Source organism: Octopus bimaculoides, chromosome 4 (genome assembly GCF_001194135.2).
Source record: "Octopus bimaculoides isolate UCB-OBI-ISO-001 chromosome 4, ASM119413v2, whole genome shotgun sequence".
NCBI lineage: Eukaryota > Metazoa > Mollusca > Cephalopoda > Octopoda > Octopodidae > Octopus > Octopus bimaculoides.
Window position 1 is genome coordinate 79,708,420 of NC_068984.1, and position 8,734 is coordinate 79,717,153.

General features: G+C 34.2%; 1 protein-coding gene across 2 annotated transcripts in view; it reads left to right on the forward strand.

Moving 5' to 3' along the window:
• The window catches only part of LOC106883964 (beta-1,4-N-acetylgalactosaminyltransferase bre-4), a 1,180,207-nt gene that overhangs the window by 612,371 nt on the left and 559,102 nt on the right, over positions 1 to 8,734 (forward strand). The window lies entirely within an intron of this gene.

Genomic DNA, 8,734 nt, shown 5'->3' on the forward strand with positions numbered 1-8,734 from the left:
ACACACACACACACACACAAACATCTTCTGTTTTATAGATATTGATATATGATATATTCTGTGTGTCTGTCTACCTATCTGTGTTTGTGTGTGTACACACTACACATACATATATGTACATACACACACATACAAAGAGGTACCCAAAAGTAATTGGAAACATTCTCTGTGGGACAAGCGTATTGTAGTTCCAGCTTCTGCTGCCAAAAGTCACTTGATGCAACCCCCAAGCGGCATCAGTACGCTGACTGGCATTGTTGAGTGAAGTCATACTACCAGATAGTGCATCTTTGTTTTGCAGTTCTTCCTCCCTGCTTGTTGGTTTTTCCAATGGTTGAAACAAAGGAACAGCATGCTTCTGTGAAGTTCTGTTTTCTGCTGAGGCAAATAGCAGCCAAAATGGTGGTTATGCTGGAAACAGCTTACAAGAAACACTGCCATGAGCAAAAAACAAGTTTACAAATGGTTTTCATGCTTTAGGAATGGTCACTCGTTGCTTGAAGACAAACCATGTTCAGGGCAACTGTCGAACCCCTGAATGAATGAAAACATCACAAAAATTTATGAACTGATCATGGAGGACCGTTGCTGAACATTTGACAAGCTTTTTGATATGATTGGTGTGTCCTGGAGCTCTTGCCAAGGAATTTTGTTGACAGAAACTGAAAGAAGTCTTTCATGTGTATGTGTTTGTCCCCCACCACAGCTTGACAATCAGGTATTGGATTGTTTAAGTCCCTGTAAGTCAGTGGTTTGGCAAAAGAGACTCATAGAAGAATTACTGGGCTTAAAGGTAAAAAAACCCACTTCACTCCTGCTATTGAGGTAGACATCCAGATGTTGGGTATCTTTTAAGATTCCTCTCTTTTCAGACATGACTTTATCCTGTGCAGAAAGAAAACAGACCGATGAACACACCTATATATACCAACACAGCCTGATAAAATTGCGCATATAACACCACTACACATATCACACACTCCATCCCCACAGGAGTACCGCATTAATAATACACATTTTCCCCCACTTCAAGATAACTGTTGCCGGCTTAACAGCATATTCAACCAAAGGACATAACTCCTAACCTAATCCCCTAGCACCTTTTTCGTTTTACCACCTTTTTCACAGCAGCCACTGACCGGTTGTGTTAATCCACATCCGACAATAGGGAGCAGTCGCCATATTCCCTTCCTTCTCGTTATATAATTGGATTGTTATATAATTGAATTGTTACCTAACACTCCATTGTTTCCTTTACACGAAACCAATTGGTATGATCAGCAGTGATGGATATTCAATACTTTTCAGATAATATACACCCACTCTACTGACAGATATACGAATGCATCTTTTCCCTGACTTATGGTCTCTTAGATGACTCATGCATGTATACACACACACACACATATATATATGCATATATGTGTATATGTATGCATACATATATATATATATGCAAATATGTGTATATGTATGCATATATGTATATATGTATGCATACATATATATATATGCAAATATGTGTATATGTATGCATATATGCATACATATATATGTATGCGTGTGTATGCGTGTATTTATAAAACACACAACTCCTCTTGAGTTTATCAATTTTGTGCTAAATTTGGTGATCTTGTGTGTAAATCACTGCTACGATGAAAGAATGATGTCAGTATCTCTTAACACCAATTAGCTATTGAACTAATCTGTTTGGTCTTTGCACTTTACATATTGTTTCCTTCCTTTCTATCATAGTGCAACTTCTGAACTTGTGCAATATTTATAGTTAAATCATGTCCGTCTTCTGTTATTGCTAAACATAAACAAAAGATAGAAAACAAACAAAGAGGAGGTTTGCTTAGGTTTCCATCTCACACTCATTCCCATACAATTATATTTTAGTCATGGTTAGCATTCCATTTTTTTACCAATTTATGTGTGTGTGTGTGTGTGTGTATGTATATATATATATATATATATATATACACACACACACACATATATATACATTATACATAGGGCTTCCAGACTCATGATACAAACTCTAAGTGTGGATGTACTGTAATCATATAGAGCTGTAAATAGATAGCTGGAGAGCAGCTGACAAAGGTCGTACTGAGTGATGCTAAAGCATCCTCAGCCTTCTTGACAATCTTGGAGATGTAGTTTGTCCAACACAGATCGCTGTCCGAAATAATATCCAGGTCACATTCGCAATCAGACTTCTTAAGATTGGTGTTGTTGAGGAAGTATATAAAAGCTGGATTTTTACTCCCAGAAAAGATCACTCAGAAGGCATTCACAGCAATGCCAAGACAATTTGGTTAAACAATTTGGGTCAAGACAGGAAAAGGTCATGGTTGCCAAAGTATTAGAAGTGTATTGTGACCAGGATATATAATGACATTTGATAGTGTGGTGGTTGATACAATGATGTCTTTTGTCTGTTACTTGAAGGGTTTAGTTGAACAAATCAACTCTAGTACTTATCTTTTTAAAGCCTGATACTAATTTTATCTGACTCTTTTGCCAAACCATTAAGTTATAGGGACACAAACAAACTGACACCAGTTGTCAAGCAGTGATGGGGACAAACACAAAGACACACATACATAGATGCATACATGCATACATAGATATTATACACACACACACACACAGAGCAAGTTTCTTTCAGCTTCTGACTATCAAATTCACTCACAAGGTTTTATTGGCCTGAGGCTGTAGCAGAAGACACTTGCCCAAGATGCCACACTATGGAATTAAAGCTTCAACCATGTGGTTAAGAAGCAAACTTTTATATATGTGTGTGTGTATATCAACAATTGACAGTCTGTACTGACTTTCACCCTTGGTTGTATACAACTGTCAATAAATATATGTATCTATTGTACTCTATGTATTGACATCCACATCAGATAATATTTGCATTGCATAAAATAAATGTTTATATATGTATGCAGTATGCATGCATATATGTATTATATGTCCACATGTGTGTGTTTATATATGTGTGTGTGTGTTAGTGAGTAAGTAAGTAAATTGTTCTTCATTGGAACAAATTGCTTCAACAGCAATAACGGATTCAATACCATCTCAGAAAATGTTTGTGTGAAATACATATGTTAGATGTTGAATACTGAATGAAGTTTCATTTTTCAACTGCTTACAATGTCAAATTGATTTAATAAAATTGCCATTGTAAAGTGTGTGTATAGGTTGGTAAGTATTTAGTATGAATAGGTGTCTTGGTTTGGTATAATGTTGGGAAAATATAAATCTGTTCAAAATTAATATCATTCTCCATGCCCATGATCAAGGAATTTGGATCATACCTTTTGATGTAATGTTTATAGGGGCCAAGGGCTCAGTTGAAGTTGGTGATATTATAAACCAGTATCTTTTGAATTACTTCAAAGTAACAAATACAATCTTAAATAGAAAAGAAACCTTCCTTCACCAAGTCTTAGGCTGTCAAGAAATAGGTTGTGAACTTTGTGCTATGCAGAACCTGAAAATTCTCTTTGTAATTTCCTTAACTGTTATTCTAAATATATCTCATTGTGTCCACATAGAATATATAAATCATTAAGACATTCCAAATATTCAATCCATGCTAAGAGGTATCTTAAGACTATTAATTAATCCCTAATTGATCCCATGAAAGTCTTGTTTGCTTCGTTTTATAAATTGAAACTTTATATTAGATAACCTGTATAGCCTTTTTAGTTGCTTTTTGTACTCATATAACTGTCTGGTGTGCTGCCACACCCAATGCCACCAAATTTCAAGCAGGGATATGATAAAAGTTTTGCATTATGATTTGTGATGAAATCAATGAATTTGCCATTTTCGCAAATTCATTATAAACACACTTGGAATATACATCCCTGCTGTCTGCCCACTCCTGACTTATTTGACCACTGTACACCAGACCCATCTTCTAATCACTATGGGAAGGTGTCTTCTACTATAGCTATAGGCTGACCAGAGCTATGTAAGTGGAAACTGAAAGAAACTTGTTGTGTGTGTGTGTGTGTGTTTGTGTGTGCTATAGTTCCTTGCCTTGACATCATTTGATGGCTGCAAATGTCACTGTCATGCAAACAGTGTCTGTCATTTCCAATCTTCTGTGAAGACCTGATCATGGGGAAATATTACATTGGAAACAGGTGAAGGTTGGCACCAAGAAGGGCATCTGGCTATAGAAAATCTACCCCTAACAAATTTTGTTAGCTCTATGAGAGCATGGAAAAGTGGATGTTAAAACAACAATGATGTTCAGAAAATCTATTTGTACTTGTAATTTCAATTTTATTCAAACAAGACCCCATCAACCTCTAAGAAGTAAGCCTTGAAAGCCTATATAATAATCTGCTTGTTCGTTTCCCTGCTATGCTTTAGTTAGTTAGAGAGGTAGAGTAAAAATGAGAGAGAGAGAGGGGGAGAAATGTGAGTCAAAAAGAAAGAAAGCAATATAAGGATACACTAAAGCCAAATGCATCACATGGTTAGTTGAAGGAAGAGGTGAAGAGTGAGAGAAAAAGACGGTGAGAGAAAAATGGGAGAGAGAAGGGTTTGTTGAAGAGGTAGAGAGAAATATAAAGTGCTTAGCTGAGGGATATTTTAAGATCATGCAATATATTGTTGTGACTGGAAGTGAAATAACTTAGCAAAATAAAAATAAAAATCATCCTTTCTTTCTTAAATAGCTTCTCTTAATACTTTTTGTTTTGTGGAAGTTCCACAAAATATATTTTGCATACTGCATACTTTATATAACAACCTTGTTTTCCTATTGCTTATTTAAGCAGTGTATTAAAAATTTTGTTGCAAATTCACTACAGCTAATTACATTGCCATAAATTCATTGCCCTGATTCCATCACCTGGCAATTTCATTGCCTGTTACTGATACCATAAGCTAGTATAGTTTTGGTAAATTCCTCTTTATGCCAAATTCAGCATCAGTAAATTCTGCAGCATGTTTTTGATATACAGAATAAGAATATCACTAAACAGTATTTAAAGTTTTTAGTCACAAAGTAAACACATCACATTTCATTAACATTTTAAAAAGGAAATAATATAAAAAAAATGTCCACCCTCAGTTCCAGAAGTTTTTAGAAATCTTGATGAAAGAACAAACAAGAAATGTAGCAATAAATAACAAATTCCACATCACAAAAAGAAATGTAAAGATTGCTAAGAGAATTTAAGGTATTGTCAATGAATATCAAAATCTTGAAATATTGGATAATTTAAGAGATATAGCTCATAATTTGTCTTAGAATTGTTCATTCTTCCTTCAATTTAAAACAGCACTATCTTCTAACTGCATTTTTTGAGATTCTATTTCTAAAAGTAACTTGGATTTTATTTTTTTCCGTTTTTGATTGTGTAAATTTAATCTCAGTATTTTTCCTTTTCTTTTCTCTTTTTTTTTGTCTTTGAATTTCTTAATGAAATATAATGCTTTTACTCTGTGAACAAAAACTTTTAAATAATGTTTAGCAATATATTTACTCTGTGAAAAAAGCATTTTGGTAACTTTAATAATAATGTATTTGGCATAATGATGGATTGGATTTACTCATCTTATATTGTGCTGGAATAATGGGTATGCATTTACTGTGATATAATTACCTACAATGGATCTGCATAAATGAGTTTACCAGGTATGATACTAAACCTACACTAACTTTTATTTTAGCTTTTTTGTTACTGTATTTCTGTTGAGATACATAGTCTTCATTTCAATTAATTTTGAAAATAATAAAGAATCTGGCAAAATAACTAACTTCATTAATTTCATTTGGAGCATAAATGAACATGAAATTCTGATGGAAGGTTTAAATTAAAATAATTTCAAAACAGGGTGTTTGTATTATAGAACCAAGGGTATTTCAGGCAGGTTGATACCACAAGGGTTAAATTCAATATTCACCCTAATGTACGAGAAACCTCTATTACTATTCTTATTGGTCAAAATTTCTCCATCATATAATTAGACTGAACTTGTCAATTACTTTTACTATTGTAATAACTTCCTTAAATTATATTTCTTTTAATTGTTACTTAATTACACTTCCTTTTGACTTTTATTTTTCTACACCCCAAATTATTTTCTTTTATATATCTTCAATTATTATCCAGTATATTACAGCTCAATGAATTCACTGTTCGTAAATTACTATGTGAGACAGCTCCATGCTACCTAATTATCAATTTGTCCCATGGAAACTGTAGCAGTATCCAACACACATTTAGAGCACATTTGTTAAGTCAAACAAGTCAGCCCCAGTGCTTAATTTTTTTAAAGTCTGGTTCTTATCCTATTGGTCTCTTTTGCCAAACCACTGATTTACAAACCAATACTGTTTATCAAGCAGAGTGGTGGAGATAAACATTAACACAAGAACATGCATGCACACACACACAAACACACATACATATGCACACATAAGTGTGAAAGATGCAGAAAAGGCCATAGCTCAATTAATTAGGAAGAGAGTTAGCATAAATGAGATGCTGTTTTGATTTATGAAAGGGAGAAGCACCACCAATACTATCTTCCTGGTGAGGCAACTACAGGATAAATTCTTGGCCAAAAATAAACCTCTGTTTCTAGCTTTTGTTGATGTGGAAAAAGCCTTTGACAGGGTCCCCCACTTCCTTATCTGGTGAGCAATGCAGAAGCTAATGATAGATGAGTGGTTTGCTAGAGTTGTGCAAGCCATGTACAGGGATGCTGTTAGTAAGGTGAGAGTTACCAATGAGTATAGCAAGGAGTTTAGTGTACAAATAGGAATCCACCAAGGTTCAGTTCTTAACCCCCTCTTATATGTCCTGGTCCTCCAAGCTATAACTGAAGAATTTAAGACTAGCTGCCCTTGGGAGCTCCTCTATGCTGATGACCTTGTACTTATTGCTGAACTGAATCACTACCAAAACTAGAGAAGAAATTTCAGGTATGGAAGCAAGGCCTCAAATCAAAGGCCTTAGAGTTAACTTAACAAAGAACAAAATATTGATCAGTAGGAAAACAAACAAATCACAAGATTCCATCAGGGAAATGTCACTGCTTGATACATAGAAAAGGTGTCAGGAGAAACTCCATAAGTGCAAGCTATGGACACATAAGAGGTGCAGCAGTATCACTGGATGACTAACAGAGAAAGTAGTCTTTACATGTATCAGATTGCAGGTACATTAAACACCAGGAATATACAAAAAAATAGACTCCTTCATATGTCAGGGAGTGTCCCTAGAAGTGGTAGACAGTTTCTGTTATTTAGGTGACCAAGATAGTAGTTGGGGTGGTTGTTCTGGAAGCATAGTTGCTAGAATAAGAATAGGTTGAGTGAAGTTCAGAGAGTTACTACCTCTGTAAGTAATGAGCGCCCTCTCCCTCAAAGTGAAAGGCAGATTGCATGATGCCTGTGTACGAACAGCTATGCTACATGACAGTGAGACATGGGCAGTGATTATTGAGGATATGCAAAGTTGAAACAATTGTAGTGATTTTTAAATAAAGAATATCGTTCATTCCATTTTCTATCATTTATCTATTTATATACCTCTATGTATTTTTATATACTTCCTATCTAGATAAATTAACAACTTATACACTAAATTCATAGAAACTTATAATTATATTGAACTAAATAAATGCTTCTACTAGTAATCTAACCTCATCTAAATTTGCCATACTTTTTTTCTGAGATAATTACGATATTCTTAGCTAATTACATTTTCCAACATTATTCTGCATATTATAGGAGAATACATAGCTAACAATTTTATAATTTACTTTATTTAAAGACCCAGATTACTTTTAACTCTGTAAGTTCCCTATCATTGTGATAATCAACTTAATTTATTTAGTTTTGTAATGTTAGTTCTTTGTTTAATGTACCAGACCAATAAGTAGTTTTGAATCTTTTCTACCTTTTAACTTGAATTTATATATATGCATATACCTACATATGCATACAAGTACAAATGTATGTATCTATGTACTTATGCATGCATGTATATAGTTAGATAAATAGCAATACATATATATATATATATATATATATATATTTATATATATAGATACATATATGTATACACACACGCACACATACATATATGTATTAGTGTTTATAAATGTATGTGTATGCTTATGTATATATATGAGTGAGTGGACAAATGAAAGGAGGGCACTCAACCAATTTATTGTGTTACATGTATAGATCAAAATAGTTTGATTCAAATTTATTGGTACTCTTGGGTTTCAAGCGTGATGCTAGTCATTAGCCATTTTGAATTTGAATGACAGAAGTTGATTGTTATTACTATAAGGTGGGCTGTGATTGGACAAACACACACATGCACACACGCACACACACCCACACCCGCATTTACATGCACACACATATATTCACACAGAGTTGAAACGCTGTTTGATTTATTTTTTCAGTATACACTACCAAGTATGACATCACCCCTTCCTTCCTTATTCATCTATCACCCCCTTCCTTTGTCATTCATAAACACAAGAATATTATTATAGTAGATTATCTCGGTAACCATGGGAGTTATGACAAAAATACAAAGCCCAGCATCACCACCGGATCATTCTACACATCTACTCTTTCTACTTGTTTCAGTCATTTGACTGTGGCCATGCTGGAGCACCGCCTTCAGTCGAGCAAATCGACCCCAGGACTTATTCTTTGTAAGCCTAG